Here is a 22,173-nt window from a genome sequence, read left to right as displayed (position 1 = left end):
TTTCCAGTACCAGGCATGAACTGTCTCCTGCGGAGCAGGCCTCAAATCCAACCCAAAAGTGTCGGTTAGCCTCATAAGCTTTTACTATGATTACACCAGTGGACACATTTTGCCTGTGTGGTCAATACTGAAGTGTACATGGCTCGCTGCTGGGTAGATTGTTCTCCCCTAGTGGACTGCAATGGAACTTTCTGGTCCTGTGAAAGACATCCCGCAGGAAAGGAGTTTTCAAGCCAGTTCCAGATTGGTTTCTAGAACCCTATTTTTTGAGACAAGGTCTCTCGCTGAATCTGAAGCACGTCAGCACAAGTCGGCTAGCTGTCCAGTGGGACGCGAGGGAAATGCCTAGACCTACTTCCCCAGAGCTGGGATGATGGGTACACATTTTACACGGGTTCTACAGATGTGAACTCAGGGTCCTCACGCATGTAGAGCAAGAACTTTCATGGCTGAACCATCTTCCTGGCAGGGCACTCGTGTGTGTGTGTGTGTGTGTGTGTGTGTGTGTGTGTGTGTGTGTGTGTATATGGTATGTGTGTATGTGTGGTGTGTGTGTGTGTGTGTGGTGTGTGTGTGTTTGTGTGTATGTGGGGTGTGTGTGTGTTTGTGTGTGTGTTTGTGTGTATGTATATGGTGTGTGTGTTTGTGTGTGTGTGTGTGTGTATGCGCACACATGTGCACATGGAGGCCAAAGGACATCAGGTACCATCTCCACCACCTTCTTCCTATACCCTCAAGACAGGATCTCTCTCTGAAACTGGAGAAAGAGTTTCTCTGTGTCCTGGACTCACTTTGTAGACCAGCAATCCACCTGCCTCTGCCTCCCTGAGTGCCAAGATTGCAGGTGAGCGCTGGTGTTGAAGTTCTCCATTTTTTTTTTTTTCCGTTTTTCGAGACAGGGTCTCTCTGTGTATCCCTGGCTGTCCTGGACTCACTTTGTAGACCAGGCTAGCCTCGAACTCACATCAATCCACCTGCCTCTGCCTCCCGAGTGCTGGGGTTACAGGTGTGCGCCACCACAGCCGGTGAAGTTCTCCATTTTTGATCTGTACCAGCAGCCCTCAAGCTCAGCAATCCTCCTGCCTCCCACATGTCAGCACTGCAATTACAGGGACAGGTGGCCACACCCTCCTCTTTACATGGCTGTGGAGATCTGAGCTCAGCATCTTGTGCTTGTGTAGATGTGCCCTGAACTCTGAACCCCAATGTTTTTCATTTTAATTAAGTATACAGTAAAACAATCAATGCAAATGAATATCACAAACTTTTTTTGTTTGTTTTTTGGTTTTTTGTTTGTTTTTTGAGACATGGTCTCTCTGTGTGGCCTTGGCTGTCCTAGACTCACTTTGTAGACCAGGCTGGCCTCTAACTCACAGCGATCGCCTGCCTCTGCCCCTCGAGTGCTGGGATTAAAGGCGTGCGCCACTACGCCCAGCCACAAACTTCTTTTTTTAAATACTCTTACCACATAGCACAAGATAGCTTTGAATTCACAGCGTAGGCTTTCCTCAAATGTTCCAGATCAGCCTTCCAAGATGACAGGCATGTGCCTGCCACAGCACCCAGTCCCTCACAAACATAATTTTGACAGGAAGAAAAACTATAATATCTTCCAGTTCAACTTATATAAAATTCTAAAACACGAGTAAGTAAAGACTGTAAATAAACAGTAAACTCTGAAGACAGGAAGAGGGTATTAAAGAGAAAAGGAAATCACAAAAATGGTTGGGAGTTGGAGAGGGAATGGCATGCCATTGGGAAGGGCTCCTAAAAGCTGCCTTTCTAGGGTGCTGGCCACATGGGAGTTAACATCCAGTTCCATCTAAATGACACAATTGGTCCTCCTATATTCTACTAACACTCAACCAAATGCTTATCAAAAATATTTGAGCTGGGCCTGGTGGTGACACCTTTAATCCCAGCACTCAGGAGGTAAAGGCAGGTAGATCAGTGTGAGTTCGAGGCCAGCCTGGTCTACAAAGAGAGTCCAGGACAGCCAAGGCTAAACAGAGAAACTCTGCCTCGAAAAAACCCAAAATAAAATAAAATAAAAAAGAAAGAATCAAAACTCATCTGGTTTTTAATGTGTACAGTCTTTTTCTCTTGTCATTATTCCCTAAACAATACGGTATAACAACTACTCTATAGTCTATATTGCATTAGGAATTGTAAGTAGTTTAGAGACAACTTAGGGAAGCGCTTCTTAACCTTCCTCACGCTGCGACGCTTTGATACAGTCCTTCATGTTGTGGTGACCCCAACCGTAAAAGTATTTCATTGCTAGTCCAGTGGTGGTGGTGGTGGTGGAGGCATGCAGATCTCTGTGAGTTCCAGGCCAGCCTGGTCTACAAAGAGAGTCCAGGACAGCCAGGGCTCTGTCACACAGAGAAACCCTGTCTCAAAACAAAAAAAAAAAAAAAAAAACAGAAAACAAGCAAACAAGAAAAACTATTTCATTGCTACTTCATAGTTGCAATTTTGCTATTTATGAGCCATAATGTGAGCATGCGATGTGCTAGGTATCTGACATGCAACCCCAGAGAAAGGGCTGCTCCACCCTCACAGTGGCTGACAGGTTGAGAACCGCTGGGTGTGGTCGGCCCTGCCTTACCCCCAGCACCGGAAAGCCTGAAGCAGTAGACTTACCATGAGTCTGAGGCCATCCTGGGCAGATAATGAGCTCCAGGCTGACCTGAGGCATATTGTGAGCCCATTTGTTTTAATCCCAAATAATGCAGTAACATTGTACAGATTATATACAAATGCTGTGTGTGTTATTCTTCATTCTGACAAACACTTGAGAAGAGCAGTTAAAAGAAGGAAATGTTTCTTTTGTCTCATAGTTTCTGAGACCTCAGTCCATAGTTGCTTGGCTCTTTGTTTCCGGACTTTTAGTGAGGAACAGTGTCGAGGCCCTCACCTCCCAGTTTTCCACCTCCTTCCAATAAGGCCATCATGTTATCAATCCACCAGTCCATTATGTCGGGGTCCTCAGGGTCCAATCATCTCCCAAAAGCCTATGATCTGGCAATCAAGCCTTTAACACATGAACATCCAAGGACAGTCAAACAATAACACTATGGAGTTGAACATAAGGGCCACGAGCATCTTCAGCCTTTGGTATGCGGGGCGCACGGGGGCGGGGAGGGTGGAAGGGGAGAGGGACCTCAGAGACACAAATTTTGATGTACTTCAGGTAAGAAAGACAGTGTGGCAGTGTGAGAATGCCCCCTATAGGCATAGCTGCTCGAACACTTGGTCCAACGTTGATGGAGCAGTTTGGGGAAGCGAAACCTTGCTGAAGGAAGTATGTCACCATGGGTGGCACTTGAGGGCTTCTGGCCTCACACTACTCCCAGGTCGCTCTGTCTGCTCTTTGTGTGTGTTTGAAGATGTGCTCTCTCAGCTGCCAGCTCTTGTCTGCTGCTGCTTCCCCTCCCCCACATGTGAGGCCCACCTCTGGAGCTATAAGCCAAAATAAACACTCTTACATAAATCTCTTTGGGTCATGGTGCTTTAGCACAGAAAAGGACTTGATACAGAGATGGATCTTTGCCAGTTACTAGCTTAGAACAAGGACATTTGAGCTGGTCCAGTAGCATGCACCTCTAATCCAGCCACGCTAGAGGCTGAGGCGGAAGGATTTTACAGTGAGATGGTTTCTCAAAAATGTTAACCTAAAATGATCCAATAAGTGTAATTTTTTTTTCTAGCAATATTCCAGGTATATACCCAAGTGAAATGAAGACATATGCCAGGGCCAGGATTGATGGCTCAGCTGTTAAAATCACCCGTTGTTCTTGCAAAGGACCTGGGTTCAGCTCCCAGCATCCAAGTAGTAGCTCCCAACCCGTACTCCATTACATCAATGCCAGAGCACATGATGCTCTCTTCCGGACACCATGACCACTGCATATACGCGGCACACATGCGAAAACACTCATACACATGAAATGCAAATAAGTTTTCTTTAAAAGGAAAGCATATCACACATATAAACTCCCTCCTGCACCAATTCACGGCTGTGCCGCAAGGAAACGCCCTTTAATGTTCAACTAAAACCGATGCTGCTTATCGGTCTTTTGTCACGGTGACAAGATATGTGAGCAAAGTCTTAAAGGAGCTAAGTGCTGCTTTGGTTTACAGTTTGAGAACGTCCAGCCCGCGGTCAGCCTTTTCCCCTGAGGACTGAATCCAAGGCCCTGCGCACACAAGCCAGTGCTCTACCACTGAGTTACACTTCCAGTACTGCAGAACAAAAGTTTTTAGTTTGATAAAGTCCAACATGTTACCTTAGTTACATTTCTATTGTTGAGATAAAACACTATGATCAAGCCAGGAGGTGTGATGACATAAGCCTTTGATCCCAGCACTCGAGAGGCAAAGGCAGGTGGGTCTCTGTGAGTTTTCAGCCAGTCTAGTATACAAAACTAGTTCCAGGACAGCCAGGACTGCACAAAGAAATCCTAAAACCTTCTCTTAGAAAACAAAACAAAAACCTACCATGATCAAGGCATCTTAAAGCACTTATTTGGGACTTACTGTGTTTTTCGGACCGTAAGACACACCTGATCATAAGATGCACCCAGTTTTTAAAGCAGAAAAACAGTAAAAACAGCAATCTGACCATAAGGCACACCCTAATTTCCCCCATTTTGGGGGGGAAAAGTGTGTCTTATGGTCCGAAAAATACGGTATATTTTCAGAGGGCTAGCATCCACGAGAGTGGACCAGCAGCTGAGAGGCAACATCTAAAACAGCAGGAGACAGAGAGAGTACACTAGGGACGGTGGCTTTTGAAACCTTCCAGGCTGCCCCCAGTGACACCCCTCCTCCAACAAGGACACCCCTAATCCTTCCCAAACAGTTCCACTGACTGAGGACCCAGTATTCAAATGCCCAAGACTAATGGGGGACATGTCATTCAAGCCACCACCTGTGTGTTTTTTTCTCCTGTCACTTATAATATTAATGTTATATCTAAGAAAACACTGGCTGCTAGCCAGGTATGGTGGTGCACACCTTTAATCCCAGCACTCGGGGAGGCAGAAGCAGGAGGATCTCTGTGAGTTCCAGGCCAGCCTGGTCTACCAAATGAGTCTAAGACAGACAAGGCTACACAGAGAAACCTTGTCTCAAAAAATAAAAATAACCCCTACATAGATCTAGCCAATGGACAGGACATTCTCCACAGTTGAGTGGACAGCATGGTCTGACTTTCACACAAACTCTGGTGCCCCATATTTGACCACATCTCCTGGATGTGGAGACCTGGTGGCACTCAGAGGAAGGATAGCAGGCTACCAAAAAGAGACTTGATACCCTATGAGCATATGCAGGGGGAGGAGGTCCCCCTCAGTCACAGTCATAGGGGAGGGGAGTAAGGGGGAAATGGGAGAGAGGGAAGAATGGGAGGATACAAGGGATGGGATAACAATTGAAATGTAATATGAATAAATTAATTAAAAAATATAAAATAAAAAATAAAGCCAAAAGGAAAGAAAGAAAGAGAACATTGGCAGGAGTGAATATGGTATGGCAGCGCATGCCTGTAATCCTAGTCCTTGTGAGACTAAATCAAGAGGACTGATTTCAAAGACAGTTTGAGCTGAGAGAGAGAGAGAGAGAGAGAGAGAGAGAGAGAGCAAGAGAGAGAGAGAGAGAGAGAGAGAGAGAGAGAGAGAGAGAGAGAGAGAGAGAGAGAGAGAGAGAGAGAGAGAGAGAGAGCGCTGAGTGACCCTAGGTTGCAACTTGTATCTTTCTTCTAAGAGTTCAGTGGTTTCTTTAGGTCTTTGGCCTCATTTCCAATAATGTTCATCTTTGATGTGAGGTAAAAGTCCAACTTCATTCCACAGAGCATGCATATTGATTTTCCTAACACCATTTGTTAAAGAGACAGTGCCTTTCCCTAGTGAACTGTATTGACATTCGTGTTAAAAATAAATTGCTGGACATGCTGGCTCACGCCTTTAAACCTAGCACTAGGGAGGCAGAGGCAGGTGAATCTCTGTGAGTCCCAAGACAGCCAAGGTTACACAGAGAAAACCTGTCTTGAAAAACAAAACAAAACAGAAAAATTAAAAATTAAAAGAAAAAAATCGCCGGGCATGGTGCCTTTAATCCCAGCACTCGGGAGGCAGAGGCAGGCGGATCGCTGTGAGTTTGAGGCCAGCCTGGTCTACAAAGGGAGTCCAGGACAGCCAAGGCTACACAGAGAAACCCTGTCTTGAAAAACCATTAAAAAAATCAGTTGACCATAATATACAGGTTTGGGAACCTCAAGCCTATTCTATTGATTTTTATAATGAATATACTGTCTGATTACAGTAGCTCTGTAGTAAGCCTTTCTGTTTGTGTCTCTGTGCACGGGTGGTACATGTGGTAAAGCCAGACATCCTGAAGAGCTGTTGCTCAAGAGCCATTCATCTTGACTGTGTCTCTCACGGGCCTGAAGCTCACCAGGTAGGTTAGACAGGCTAGCCAGTGAGCTCAAAGATCCTCCCTTTTCCACCTCTCCAGGACTGGGACTACAATGTTGTGCCATCTCGCCCAACTTTTTTGCATAAACTCTAGAAGTGAAATCTGAGGCCTTTTGCTGGCACGGCAAGCAGGCAAGCACTGTGCCACCTGAGCCATCTCTCTGTAGAAAGATTTTAACCCAGCACCATGCCTCCTGTGCCTGGAATGCAGACAGGTCCTTAGTACACACCTTTAACCCCAAAGAATGAAGGTAAAGTTAGTTTGAAGAAGGAAACCACGTTTGAAAGTGATGTCTAGGGGGCTGGAGAGATGGCTCAGAGGTTAAGAGCACTGTCTGCTCTTCCAGAGGTCCTGAGTTCAATTCCCAGCAGCCACATGGTGGCTCACAACCATCTATAATGAGATCTGGCGACCTCTTCTGATGTGCAGTTGTACATGTAGGCAAAAATACTGTATAAATAAATAAATAAATCTTAAAAGAAAGAGAGAAAGAGATGTCTAATTGAGAGGCAGACAAGAGTGACGAATCAGGGAAAGACTGACTGAATAGGATATGCCCAACTCTCACCAGAGGAGAGAGGAAAAGGGGGACCTAGGAAAGCTGCCCAGAGGGAGAAGGAGAGGGGGCTAGAAGATTAGAATAGATGCCAAAACTAGTATGAGGTCAAGCGGAGCAATTCAGTCAGAAGCCAGAAGTCAGTTTGAATCAGTCAGCTCAGAGAGGAGCACTTGTTGCTTTGTAGAAGACTCAGGTTTGGTTCTTAGAATCATATGGCAGTTCACAACTTCCTGTAACTCCAGTTCCAAGGGACTCAGTGCTCTCTTTTGGCCTCTGTTGGCACCAGAAACACACATGGCACACATATATACATGCAGACAAACATTCATTCACATAAAAATTTTAAGTTTTTTTTTTTTTTTTTAGATTGCCTCTGTACAATCTAATCTAGGCTAGGCCTAGAATGTTTTAAGCCTCTGAGATTTACTGCTGAATAAGTTCACCCTTTCTATCTCTGAATTCTGGCTGGCTGGTTCAACTCAGCTGTCTGACTTAAAACTCCTGACTTAAAACACCAATGTATAGGCCGGGCGTGGTGGCGCACACCTTTAATCCCAGCACTCGGGAGGCAGAGGAAGGCGGATCTCTGTGAGTTTGAAGCCAGCCTGGCCTACAAAGGGAGTCCAGGACAGCCAAGGCCTCACAGAGAAACCCTGTCTCAAAAACAAAACAAAACACCAATGCACATAAAATAAAAAAAAATTTTTTTAAATGGTAACTGGCCGGGCGTGGTGTCTCCAAAAAACAAACAAACAAACAGAAATGGTAACTCTGAGAATTAAATTCCCCTGTCCTGTCCTCAGTACAGTCACTGTTTCATTTTGCTGGTGCTGCCTTTGCTATTCAACGAGACGCCTGGACTAGCTCCACGATGGCCAGCTAATGATCGCGGCCTCCTCACATGCCTTGAGCCAACAGGACCAACCATCTTGACTAAGGCCCCCACCTCCAACGCTCCGACGCTGTTCACAAGTTTGCCTCACACTTCTTTTCCTCCTCGTGAAAAGCCCTAAGGTCAGAGGGAGGTGCTTTCAGGCACGCCCACCAAAGGACATGCAGCCCCCCCAGAACCCCAAACACAAACCAGAGACTATCAAATGCCTCTACAGACATCCCCTTCACCAGCTTTCCAAGTCCACACCGGACAGCTTAATGTGAAACAACTGCTCTGTGTCCTCCACATGCCCCAGGTAGCACCATTCATATTGCTGAGCTCTGGCCAACGGGAGCTGCCGGAAGGATAGGACGAAACAGGGACAAGACTGTGTGGTAGCCTAATCTCCTGCCAGGGAGGGCAGGATTCAGACCTCTCCTCTCTGCTGGTCTTCACTGGTTCTGTAAAGTGTCAAGATCTACACTGCGGAACTAGTTAGAAGGGGACAGGATTAGGCTGTGGTTGCTCAGCACAAAGGCAGTTGGTCATTTCAATTTTTTTTTTTTTTTTTTTTTTTTTTTTTTTTTGTAAGACAGAGTCAGGTTAGAAAAACAACAGGAGAGTGGCTGACTGGTTAGGTCACCTCAGATTTCTTTTATGTAAGGATTTGAGAGGGAATTTGTTTGTCATGCCAACTAAAGCTGGTCTGTTTGGGAAATATTGCTATTATCTCTGGGAGTCCTGAGTTTTCCAGAACAATGGTTCCTGTAATTCCTCCTCTTTGGCGTCAGGGCAGCTAAGTGTCCCCCTCAATCCTACATTTTGAGTTCTCCCTGTTCTAGGCAAAGAGAGACCATTAAATGTTACTATTCATGGTTTGGGGGCGTGGTATTTTTGGTAACTTTGTCTCTCTCTCTTTTTTTTTTTTTTTTTTTTTTTCTGGAGCTAAGGACCAAACCTCATTAAGCATTCACTGACAGTACTCTGGACTGGATCCTCCCTCACTCTGTAGAATGCTTAGCAGCGTCTCTGGCCTCTTCCCACAAGATGCAGGGACCATGTCCCCCGCTGTGACAGACATTGCCATGTCCCATAGAAGGCAAAATCGGCCAAGTTGAGCATTATTAATCCCCACACACTGTCAAGGAGCAGTGCCGGTCTTCTGCTGCTGTGTTAACAACACCGTGAAAGAACGTATTCAATTTGGCCTACAGCTTCAGAGAGCTAGGCAGAGTGAGGAACCGGCGAAGAGCTCACACACATCCTGAGCTGCAACTGAGAGGAAGGAAGAGTCTTTGGCTGTTGTTATTTTTTAAGACAGGGATTTTTTTTTTTTTTTTTGACTGTCCTGGACTCTTTTGTAGACCAGGCTGGCCTCAAACTCACAGCGATTGGCCTGCGTCTGCCTCCCAAGGGCTGGGATTAAAGGCGTGAGCCACCAATGCCCAGCCAAGACAGGGATTTTTGTTTTGCTTTTTGTTTGTTTCTGGGTAGCCCTGACGGTTCTGCAATTCATCTTGTAGACCAGGTTAGCCTTGAACATAGAGATCCACCTGTATTCTGGGATTAAAAGCATGTGCTACCACATTGGCTTGGTGAGTTAGTTTTTGGGTTTTTTTTGGTTTTTTGTTTTTAAAGATTTATTTATTATGTATAGAGTGTTTCACCTGCGTGTACACCTGCTTGCCAGAAGAGGGCACCAGATCTCAGTATAGATGGTTGTGAGCCACCATGTGGTTGTGGGAATTGAACTCAGGACCTTGGGAAGAGCAGATAGTGCTCTTAACCTCTGAGCCACCTCTCCAGCCCCAGAGAGTTATTTTCAATTTTCAAAACCTTGCCTCCAGTGACACATCCACAAGGCCACACCTCCTAATCCTTCCCAGTTCTACCAACTGGGGACCAGGTATTTAGATACGTGAGCCTAGGGGAGCCATTCTCATTCAAACCACTAAAAGCAGACTCTTTTTTAAAAAACACGCGGGGATGGTGGCACACACCTTTAATCTCAGCACTCGGGAGGCAGAGGCAGGCTGGTTGCTGTGAGTTCGAGGCCAGCCTGGTCTACAAAATGAGTCCAGGACAGCCAAGGCTACACAGAGAAACCCTGTCTCAAAAACAAAAACAAAACAAAACCTGGGCGTAGTAGCGCATGCTTTTAATCCCATCTCTTGGGAGGCAGAGGCAGGCAGATCTCTGTGAGTTCGAAGCCAGCCTTGTCCACACAGAAAGTTCCAGGACAGCCTTACACAGAGAAATCTGTCTCAAAAAACCAAACAACAATAACAACACAACAATGAAATGCACTAACATTACTTATTATAGAACGTGAGCTATTATGGAAATTTGTTTTGTTTTGGCTTTTTGGATTTTGAGACAGAGTTTCTCTTTGTAGTCCTGGCTGTCCTGGAACTATGTAGACCAGGCTGGTCTCAAACTCACAAAGATCCACTTGCTTCTGTCTCTCAAGTTCAGGGATTAAAGGCGTGTGCCATCACATCCAGCTTAGAAACTAAAACTTTTTAGCATGCACTGGATATTAGATATTATTAATTCTTTTTTTAAAAGAGTATTTTTATTTATCATTTGTACAGTATTCTGCCTGCAGGCCAGAAGAGGGCACCAGATCTCATTATGGATGGTTGTGAGCCACCATGTGGTAGCTGGGAATTGAACTCAGGACCTTTGGAAGAAGAGGCAGGGCTCTTAACCTCTAAGCCATCTATCTAGCCCCACACTAACTCTTCTTTTCTCTTTTTCTTTCTTGTTGTTGTCATCGTCTTGGGCAACAAACATGAAGTTCTTGCATGCTGAGCACATGTTCTACTACTGAGCCACGCCCCCTCGCCCCCAACCGCAGTCTCTAATTTCCTAGATGTAATACAGTTATTTAAGGAAATCATTACTCCAGTTTTGGAGTGTACAAGCTAAACTTAAGTGTTCAGGCCAGAGGACACAGGAGGGATGGGAAAAAGGGGAGTCTAGACAGCAAATCTTGGGGGAAGATGAGCAGGCGATGAGCTTCACTGAAGAGCACGCAGTTCTTCAACATTACTATTCTTCCAGCTTTGGGGTAAGTTTGAAATTTTTCAAAAATAAGCTGAAAGTAAATAGGACAAAATTTGTAGAGAGAGAGAGAGGAAAAAAAATAAGGGCCAGAAATCGCCTAGAGGGAATATAAATAAAGGAAGAGAAGTGACCGGCCAGAGTTCTCGGGAGGCCAAGTAGATGAAAAAGAAGAAAGCAATGGGTGCGGGGAGGGCCGAGGGCGTGAGGACCTGTCTCAGAACCGACGGAGCACTCGGCAGCCTCGAATGCTAAGAAGCTCAGTAAGATGCCAACCACAACAACATCCGAACAAACCTTGGCGTGGGCAAGATGTAGGTCGTTAGTAGACCCTGACTGAATAGTGGGACAAGAGCCCAGCTGAAGCTGTGAAGACTATGAGAGCTTGAACAGAGCGTCTGAATGGCGAAGTCGGCTGGGAAAGAACAGACGGAGAAGGCGGCAAAGGACACAGCTCAAAGCAACCTTTTGTTTATGGTTTGTCGTGAGGTATATTAAGAGATATGTTAATTCCAGTCGAATGATCCAGAACAGAATGATCCAGAACAGTATGAAAGGAGAGATTACAGGCATAGCTGAATAGGGGGGAGGGGGATGAGCTACGGAACATGGATGGGAGGGTTGTCCTGGTAGAAAGAGAAAAATTCAACAATCCCCATTGATTTCAGCTGCTTCCTCTGGGTACTAAAACACCATTTAGATGGAGAGATGTGGGAAGACTCGAAGAGAGAGAGAAAAATGAAATGCTAGTTCAGAAACTGAAAGAGAACGTATTACTAGGGAAGTAGATAAAACTAGTCTGGCAATGCTGAAATTTTATCTATCTATCTATTTACTTAGCTTCTTTGAGACAGGGCTTCTCTGTATAGCCCTGGCTGTCCTGGAACTCACACTACGGAGCAGGCTGGCCTCAGACTCACAGAGATCCATCTTCCTCTGTTTATGGAGTGCTGGGATTCAAGGCGTGCGCCACCACTGCCGGTGCAAATCCGTTTAAGACGTGTCCATATACTGAGAATGGTGAGGTCATGTTCTCTTCCAGCCTTCACCTTTGGGGCACAGGTACAGACTTAGAAAATAGTTGGAGTCAGTCAACAAGACACAAGGGGCTTTTATGTCCCCCACCCCTAATACTGAACTATACTCCAAGACATTATTTTTTATTGCCTGTTCATATTTAGAGATTCTTAGGCACTGAAGCCACTTTCCAGTATTCCCTATGTATGGAACCCTATATTAACACTCCTAGTGAATAGTCCAATCCGCTTTCTAACATAGAAGCTAAAACTGGGTGGGGGTGGGGTGGCGGCTCAGCAGTTAAGAGCATAGCTCTTGTAGAGGACCACAGTTCAGTTCCCAGCACCTGCACTGGGTGACTCACAACAACTCCATGAAATACAATGCCTTATCCCGGCTTCTGTGGGTATACATGTACATGTGTGTGCATGCACCACACACACACACACACACTACAGAAAAATCTAAAATTGCCAAGTATTACCTACTTTCCAGCCTCCCTTGCAGCTAGGACAAGCTCACCACCCATCTTAGTTTGTAGATCAACTTTAATTCTCTGGAAAGAGAACACATCCAGAGAACACATCCAGAGATCTTCTAGGTCTGTGTGATCTGACTGGAATACAGACACACCTTTAATCCCAGGAGACACAGGTAAACAGATCTCTGAGTTCAAGGCCAACCTGAGACAGAGCAAGTTTCAGATTTAAAAAAAAAAAAAGCTTAAGTCCAGGCGTGGTAGTACACACCTTTAAGGCCAGCACTCAGGAGATTGAGGCATGCAGATCTCTGAGTTCTAGTCGGTGCTGTTCAGGCAGCTCAGTTCATGGAATTCTGAGGCAGTTTTACTGAGAGAGTTTTACAGAGAGAGGTTAAAGACAGAACAAGCTAGACACAGGTGAAGACACACCTCCCCCAAGCTGTGGAGAGCCCACTGCCCCACCCCCCCCCCCAGTCCTTCGGCCCACAGTATCACCACCCCCAAGAGCTATGTCTAGCCCATAAACAGCAGGCCACTAAAATCTGAAGTGGCTCTCTGCCAGTCCTCCTTCCTGCCTCAGGGCAGTCAGCCCCTCCTTCTCCCCTTGGTGCTGTGGAGATGGGAGACAAAATGGCTGCGGCTCTTGTCATTGCCTTGGCGGGAGCTGTCCATGGTGACTATTCCTGGTTCTGTGAACACGGGACACCTTTTCTGCCTCAGAAAGCCTGCTGCCATGGGAGCTGCCTATAATGACAGGACCTTTCCTGCTCCAGCCTACCGACTTCACAATGGACGCTTTGTACATTTTGGACACATTGCAAACTTTATTACTCCTCAAGGCAGAAAACTGGTGATCTCTGCTTGAGAAAGCTCTAGAAGCTCAGCTGCCGCCCAACCTCTATAACTGCAATCTCCCACCCCTCAGTAGAACACATTCCAGATTATGCTAACTTGGGATAAGAAGTCTGGACAAATAATTGGAAGCTAGTGGAGTTAAAGAAAACTGTTGCTGCCAGGCAGTAGTGGCACACGCCTTTAATCCCAGCACTTGGGAGGCAGAGGCAGGCAGATCTCTGTGAGTTCAAGGCCAGCCTGGTCTACAAAGCGAGTCCAGGACAGCCAAGACTACACAGAGAAACCCTATCTTGGGAAAAGAAAAAAAGAAAAAGAAGGGCTGGAGAGATGGCTCAGAGGTTAAGAGCACTGTCTGCTCTTCCAGAGGTCCTGAGTTCAATTCCCAGCAACACATGGTGGCTCACAGCCATCCTATAGTTGAGATCTGGCGCCTCTCTGGCCTGCAGGTGTACATGCAGGCAGGCAGAACACTGTATATAGAACAATAAATAAATCTTTAAAAAAAGAAAAAAAGAAAGAAAATTGTGGCTTTGTTAATTAGCCTCCTACAAACATTATTTACTGTTCTATTGTTCCGAAGAGACATCATGATTAAGACAACTCCTATGAAAGAAAGCATTTAATTGAGGCTTGTAGTTTCACAGGTTTAGTCCATTATCATCATGGTAGGAAGTGTGGTAATGTACAAGCAGGTGCTGGAGCCATAGGTGAAAGCTACATCCTGATCCTGGCTTGGGCTTTTTGGGTGGGGGACAGGGGGATTGGAGGTGGTGGGGTTTTCAAGAGAGGGTTTCTCTGTGTAGCCCTGGTTGTCCTAGGCTCACTTTGTAGACCAGGCTGACCTCGAAATCACAGAGATCCACCTTTCTCTGCCTCCCGAGTGCTGGGATTAAAGGCGTGTGCCACCATGCCTGGCCTGGCTTGGGCTTTTGAAACCTCAAGGCTCATCCTCAGTGACGCACTTCCTCCAATAAGGCCACACCTCCTGGACCTTATAATCTTTTCACATGGTGCCACTCCCTGGTGACTAAACATTCAAGTATATAAGCCTATGGGGGCCATTCTTATTCAAACCACATTCAATTATATGTACTGTCCCTAATTTTGGAGCTGGAGCTAGGAAGTCAGCAGAGATGGTGGAGCATCCAGTGGTGGAGGTGGTGTCAGAGGTCACAACAGGGCCAGTGGAGCCCTCCCGTATCCATTTCCAGCAGCAGCACCATAAAACATAGCCCCTCCCCTCCCCCTAGCCCCGCCCCCAGGCCCCAGAGTGGCAGCAGAGATGTGGTCACCGGAGCAGCTGAAGGCGGCAGGGCTAGCTATGGCTCTCACTTCACAACCTCAGGTCTGGCTCTCCAGGCCTCCCAGCAATTCTTTGATTGTCTTTGCTTGGAAAACACTTTGTTATAAAATAATACCAAAGCCAGGCGGTGGCAGGGCACACCTTTAATCCCAGCACTCAGGAGGCAGAGGCAGGTGGATCTCTGTGAGTTTGAGGCCAGCCTGGTCTACAATGCAAGTCCAGGACAGCCAAGGCCACACAGGAGAAACCCTGTCTCGGAAAACCAAAACAAAACAAAAACCAAAAACCAAAAACCCACATAATTATCACCAAGCCATCTGGCTCTGTTCAGATCAGCTGCCTCCAACAAGGATATTTTGTAGTCTAACTAGACAAATACAATTTGTCATAGTATGTTTTACATAGTTTCCGGCTCTCCCAAACTTGTGGTTAAAGGTTACATTCCTCTGAGGTCTGTGCTCAGAGGTGAGGGTCTTAGGAAGCTCTTCACTTCCTTCTCCCTGGGTGGTGACTAGTGTGAGGACTGAGATGCAAGCAAGTGGAATTGAGTGATAAATTCCATCTTTGGTAACACTGAGCTGGCCTCCCACGGTGTAACCTTTTCCAGTTTCCTTCTTTGAGCATAGTATTAAACAGAACAACGGCATTTACAACCCATTTTGGTGAAAATAAATCTTTCCAGTTTTACACCAAATAGCATGACCAGTATAGTTTTGTTTTTTGGTGTTTTGGTTTTGTTTTGGTTGGTTGGTTTTTTTCCGGGCTTCTCTGTGTAGCTTTGGCTATCCTGGACTCACTTTTGTAGACCAGGCTGCCCTCGAATTCACAGTGATCTGTCTGCCTCTGCCTCCTGAGTGCTGGGACTACAGGCGTATACAGGCTATGACCAGTATAGTTTATTGTCGTTTTAACTAAGGCTGAATTTCATTCTTTTTTTTTAATCTTTAAAAAATTTTTATTAATTTATTCAGATTACAACTCAACTGTTATCCCATCACTTATATCCTCCCATTGCTCCCTCTGAATTTCATTCTTATAATTCTGAGTTTAAATCTGTGTGTGTGTGCGCGTGCGCCCGCGCGCGTGCTCGCACTTGCATGTGGAGGCCAACATTGGGTAATGTTTATTATGACCTGTCTACCTTGGGTTTGTTTGTTTGTTTGTTTATTTTATTGGTTTTTCGCGACAAGGTTTCTCTGTGTAGCCTTGGCTGTCCTGGACTCACTTTGTAGACCAGGCTGGCCTCGAACTCACAGCGATCCACCTGCCTCTGCCTCCCATGTGCTGGGATTAAAGGTGTGCGCCACCATGCCTGGCTAACTCTGGAGTCTTAAAGTCACTTTTGTAAAAAATGTTTGTTTTGGGATTTTATTTATTCTTATTTTTATGTGTATGAGTGTTTTGTCTGCATATACGTTTTGTCTGTTAACCACCTGCATACAGTGCCCTCAGAGGCCAGAAGAGGGCAACAAATTCCCACTAACTGGTGTGAGCTGCAAACAGGGTAGCAGGGAACTGAAATCAGGTCCTCAGGAAAGACAAGAATAGTTCTTAACTACTGAGCCATTTCCCTAGGCCTTACCTACACTATTGTAATTGAGATATTTAGTATATCAAAGTAGTTTCTAAGGTATGCTTTATTTTTACAATAGTTTCAGCTTCACATATTAAAAAAAAAGAAAGTACATAGTCTCGTATACCTCAAAAATCATTTTCCTATCAGTAATATTGTCCTTTATAAGATGCATGTGGTTTTTGGTTTGGTTTTTCAAGACAGGGTTTCTCTGTGTAGCCTTGACTGTCCTGGACTCACTCTGTAGACCAGGCTGGCCTTGAACTCACAGAGCTCCACCTGCCTCTACCTCCCAAGTGCCGGAATTAAAGGTGTGCGCCACCACGCCCTAGCTGGTTTATGGATGTTAAGTCATTGCACGAGACAATTTTGCCTCAGGTTTCGGTTCCATTCCCCACTGTGTTCTTCCTCCTCCTCTCTCTCTCCTCACCTCCCTCACTCCACTCACTCACTCTCAGACAGTCAAAGGTGAGTTTGTATTCTACAGGCTGCTGTAGTCAGCAAGCGCCTGGATTTGCAAGGTGGGCATGGAATGGGTCCTGGTCTCTTGCCTTAACGCACAGGAAACCAGCCAGCCAGTTATATTGAGACTCCTGTTATCTAATGGGGTTATATATTAATCAGGGCATCGTGGCGGCTGTAGTAGGGAGTGAATCGAGGTGATTAAGGATGTAAGGAGCTGGGCAGGACCTTGACCCCAGGCTCATTGATCAAGCCCCGAGGGAGGCTTCACTGTAGCCACTGGACTCCAGCTTGTAGATTGCACAAGGTAACAGAGGCGCTGCTGGCATCAGCAGGGAGAGCTTGAGGTCCCCTGGGGCCCCTGCTGTCTTGAAGACCTGGGAGGTGTTGGGGCAGCCTCCCTGCCCCTCCCCCAGGTGAGCTGGAGCCCTTGGCTCTAGGGCAGCTGTTAACACCCTGCTGCAGTCAGCAGACGGGCTCTGGTCACAGGACGCCACCGTAAAGGGAAACCATAGAGAAGCAGTTAACGTACAGTCTTTTTCAGGCCCAAAGGGTTTTCCTTGCCCCAGACTGACCAACTGACTAAGCTGAGGGCTGGAACTGGGGGAAGAGCTGCGATTCCCACCACTTCCTTTCCCTCGCTCCCTGACGGGACCACGGCAGGGATCTCCCTCACTTTGCTCTGGATCCTTCCAGCAACCAAATCCTACCTGAAATTCATGGGCGCTTGCCTCTCACCCCCTGGTGGCATCCACACTGCTCCTTCAGGCCTTGAAGTCGGCTGTGTTCTGACACCCAGCTGCCCCCAGCCTCACACACACACACACCAGGCTCAATATTTTCTTTTGATGTGAATATATCTACCATTTGAAAACTATCTGGGGTTTTTGTTGTTGTTTTGGTTTTGGTTTTTAGAGACAGGGTTTCTCTGTGTAGCCTTGTCTGTCCTGGACTCGCATTGTAGACCAGGCTGGCCTCGAACTCACAGCGACCCGCCTGCCTCTGCCTCCTGAGTGCTGGGATTACAGGCGTGCGCCACCACTGTGTGGCCCTAACTATCTGTAATTTGATCATGTACACAGAGCCACCTTAGTGATGGTGGCAGTCCTTCACCCACAGCCACCTCCTGTCCTTTCGGAGTCCCATCTCCCCATTCCTCCAAGCCTCAGGACAGCAACCACCAGCCTGTGGCCAACTGCTACACACTAATTCTACCTGCCTATCGGGCTGGCTCCTTGTACTCAGCGTGAGTGTTCTGAGAGTCACCCATGTTGCTGAGTGTGTCAATGACTCCATTCTTCCTATGGCTGAGTACTATTCCTTTGTATGAATACATTATTATGTACCTGTTTTGCAAATTGATGAACAGTTCGAATGTTTCCAGTTTTTTGTTTGTTTGTTTTTGTTTTTTTGTTTGGTTTTTTAAGACAGGGTTTCTCTGTATAGCCTTGGCTGTCCTGGACTCACTTTGTAGACCAGGCCTGCCTCTGCCTCCGGGGTGCTGGCATTATAAAGGCATATGCCACCACACTTGGCTTTTTTTTTTTTTTTTTTTTTGGCACTTTCAAACACAGCTGCTATGAACATTTGTGTCTCTATCTTTCCGGGGCAAATACACAGAACAATGGTTATGTAACATGTGCATACATAACCTTTCTTTTTTGTTCCAGACAGGGTTTTTCTATGTAGCCTTGGCTGCCCTGGAACTCACACTGATCCTCCCTCCAGTGATGGATTGCGGTCTGAAATTGTAAGGCAAATAAACCTTCCCCTCCTCTCTGAAAAGGAAAAAGAAGCCAGAAAAGCACCCAGGGACTTTATAAAGTCGGCCATTGCACCCAGGTGAAATCACTTTTTCAGAGATTATTAAGTCGTGAGGGTTCTGACCTAGCAAACAGCTTCATGAACAGTTGATGCACTCAAAACCTGAGGAGGCGTTTGGGAGGTGGTGGGACGCTGCCCAGCTGGAGGAAGGAGACACTGGGCCGACATCTTCCTGAGAGCTGCTCCTCGTCCCACTTGCTGCTCACCATGAGGCAAGGACCTTCCACCGGTCACATTCTGACTCATAGCGACCCCGAAGGCCTGAGCCAAGTTACCGCGGACCAACCTATCGAATTTGTTTTTATACAACTGTGATTGTTTTCTCTTAGCTTATTTCTTAACCTGGCTATCACACAAATAATTGCTACAAGGCTTCACGACACAATCGGGGCAGTTTAAGTCTGTTCTTAACCCTCCAAGCTATTTTGTCTTACTCCCAGCAATACTTGCACTTTCGTAGCGTTGCTCGGCTCCAGCTCCTTCCTAGCCCTCTCCCGGAGGCGCCTGCTCTAACTCCTCCTCCCCGGGCTGCCAGGAAGTCCAGCCCTCTCTCTCTCCCCTGCTCATCGATTGGCTGTAAGCTGCTTTATTGACATAACAGAGGGACAACTGAGGAGCAGAGTTTATACAACAGAAAATCAGAATTTATTTATTTATTTATTTATTTATTTTGGTTTTTCAAGACAGAGTTTCTCAGTGTAGCCTTGGCTGTCCTGGACTCACTTTGTAGACCAGGTTGGGCTCGAACTCACATCGATCCTCCTGCCTCTGCCTCCCGGGTGCTGGGATTAAAGGCGTGCGCCACTACCCCCGGTCAGAAAATCAGAATTTAAACTACACAATAACTGTACACCTACACCAACCCCTCTGAGACTGAGAGCCAAAAGAAATACATATATATTAGGGGGCTGCAGAGATGGCTGAGAGGTTAAGAGCACTGTCTGCTCTTCCAGAGGTCCTGAGTTCAATTCCCAGCAACCACATGGTGGCTCATAACCATCTATCATGTGATCTGGCGCCCTCTTCTGGCCTGCAGGTGTACATGCAGGCAGAACAGTACATAATAATAAATCTTTTTTTTTTTTTTTTAAAGAAATCTTTTTTCCCTTGAGTTATTTATGTCAGGCATTTTGTTACAGTGTCACCAGAGTAAATCAAAGCACAGACCTTGTTAAAGCTTTAGCTCTCCTTTCCCTAGCAGCTTCTTGAACATTTTCCTCGTATGATTGCTTGCCATTTGCATGTCTTCGGTGAAGTGTATGTTTAAATATCGTACACACACCCTTTTGAGCTTTGAGACAGGGTCTCACGTATCCCAGGCTGGGCTAGAACTCCTGATCCTCCGCCTCTGGCTCCCAAATGCTGGGTGTGCAGCCACCACGCCCAGCTAGACATTTTCATTTTCGCATTTAGCATTTAATTCTATGATCCATTTCAAGTTTGGTTTTGTTGTTGCTGCTGTATTTCCAGCACCATTTGCTAAATGAACAAAAAATATTTTTATTTTCCTTTTCCCCCAAAAACTATCTTTGTATCTTTATTGAATTAATTCATTGACCATATATGCGTAAGTCTAGCTTTGGTATCGCAGTTCTGTTCTGTTGAACCATTTAAAAGAACAGAAAAACTATTCTTACTTGAGCAAATTGTCTTCAAACCTTTGTTGACGATCAGCCCAATGTGTGTGGGTCTGCTGGGTTATTCGTTCTTTTCCCCTGGTGTATTTTCTATTCACACCAATTAACACGCTGTTTTGATGGCTCTGGCTTTATTAGTGACTTTTCTTTTTCACATGCTTTGCTGGTTTGCCTGCATGTATGTGTCAGAACTGTAGTGACCGACAGTTGTGAGCCGCATGTGGGTGCTGGGAATTGAACCCCGGGACCTCTGGAAGAACAGCCAGCTCTTCTTAACCACTGAGCATCTCTCCTGCCCGATAACAAAACCGAGTCCAGGACAGCCAAGGCTACACAGAGAAACCGTGTCTCCAAAAACAAAAAACCAAAAAAACAAAGGAATGACAGCTAAAGATAAATGCAGCGAAGGTGCTTAGGAAGGTGAAGATACGGGCAATATCCACCTTTGCTTCGTGCTAGGCTCCCCGCTCACAGGGAAGACGCAGAGCCCAGCAAGCTGTGCAACTTTTGCAAGACAGTGGGGGTCACAAGTAACGACTAACCAAAGTGGTGCGTGCTGGAGCTGTGGGAGGGCAGGGGACGGACAGCGCGGAGACAAAACAGAACAAAACTCCGAGTGGCACAGCAGAAGACGGTGTGGTTGACCAGGACGGATCGCAGAGGCCGGCGATGTCTAAGAGCCGCTGACGGCCCACCCCAGGGGCTGGCTACCCGGTTCCTGCCACCTGCCCACTCCCCTGCTGTCTTTATACGACACAGGAAGCAGGGCATTGGGGTGCACATACTTAGCCTTCTTTCTGTACTTCTGAAATGTCACCTGCAGGTCTCTGCCACTAGAGGAGGCCCCAAGGGCCCGAGATGAACTGACTGAGGATGGAGCGGTGGAGTGCGCCCTCTGGTGGTCACACGGGCGACTTCTAGTCTGAGAGTCCTCTGCTGTCTCCTAAAGGATTGAAGGAACACACACACACACACACACACGCACACACACACACACACACACGCACACACACACGCACACACACACACACACACACACGCACGCACGCACGCACGCACACACACTGCTCGTGTGATTTGATGACACACAGGATTCTAGTCCATCTTCCTTCCCACGACCCTATGCCTGCTGGCGCTGAAGGCTTCGCGTGTGGTGTGTGGCGTGGGGGGAAGCCCACCGCCGGCTGGTCTGGATTACGATTTCATCTGACACGCCATCTTGGCCTGACTCGATTCCTTTAGCTCTTATTTTAGTTTGGATCGGTGAAAAGTGTGGTTGGTTTGTTCATTGCCGTGTTTTGAAGCAGAGTCTTGGCATGCAGCCAAGGGTGGCCTGAAAATCGCCTCGCGGCACAGGTGGCTTCAGAGCCTCCGTGTCAGCAAGTACGCACCAGCACACACAGCTCTAGGAAACTATCTCACAAACGGCCTCCGTCGTCCTGTGCCTTTTATGAGATAGTATCGCTGAATATAGAATTCTAGGTTGGTGGTGTGCTTTTCCTTTTAGAGCTTGTAGAATGGTATCCTATTGCTTCCGGGTCATGTCTATCCTAACAAGAAACTGCTGTCTTTTCCTTCCTCCCTCCTTTCCTCCCTCCCTTCCTCTCTTTCTTTCTTCTTTCTTTTAAATGACACTCACTATTTGTCCAGTCTGTCCCAAACACCTGGGCTCAAGCAATCATTTGCTGTAGACTCCTGGGTAACCACAGGCGTACACCACTGGGATATTTGCTGCGCATGGGCAATGCCCTGGATTCAAACTCCTCACTAGGAAAATAAAAAGTTTTGTGGGCCTTCTGAATAACTTTTAATTCAGCAAGTCTCCCTTAAGTTTCCTCACACAGCCGGGCGTGGTGGTGCACGCCTTTAATCCCAGCACTCGGGAGGCAGAGGCAGGCGGATCGCTGTGAGTTCGAGGCCAGCCTGGTCTACAAAGCGAGTCCAGGGTGGCCAAGGCTACACAGAGAAACCCTGTCTCGAAAAAAAAAAAAAAAAAAGATTCCTCACACGGGAAAGGAGGAAGGGGCTGCAGGGAGGGCTCA

The sequence above is a fragment of the Acomys russatus genome, chromosome 25 (genome assembly GCF_903995435.1).
Source record: "Acomys russatus chromosome 25, mAcoRus1.1, whole genome shotgun sequence".
Taxonomy (NCBI): domain Eukaryota; kingdom Metazoa; phylum Chordata; class Mammalia; order Rodentia; family Muridae; genus Acomys; species Acomys russatus.
This window is presented reverse-complemented; position numbering follows the sequence as displayed.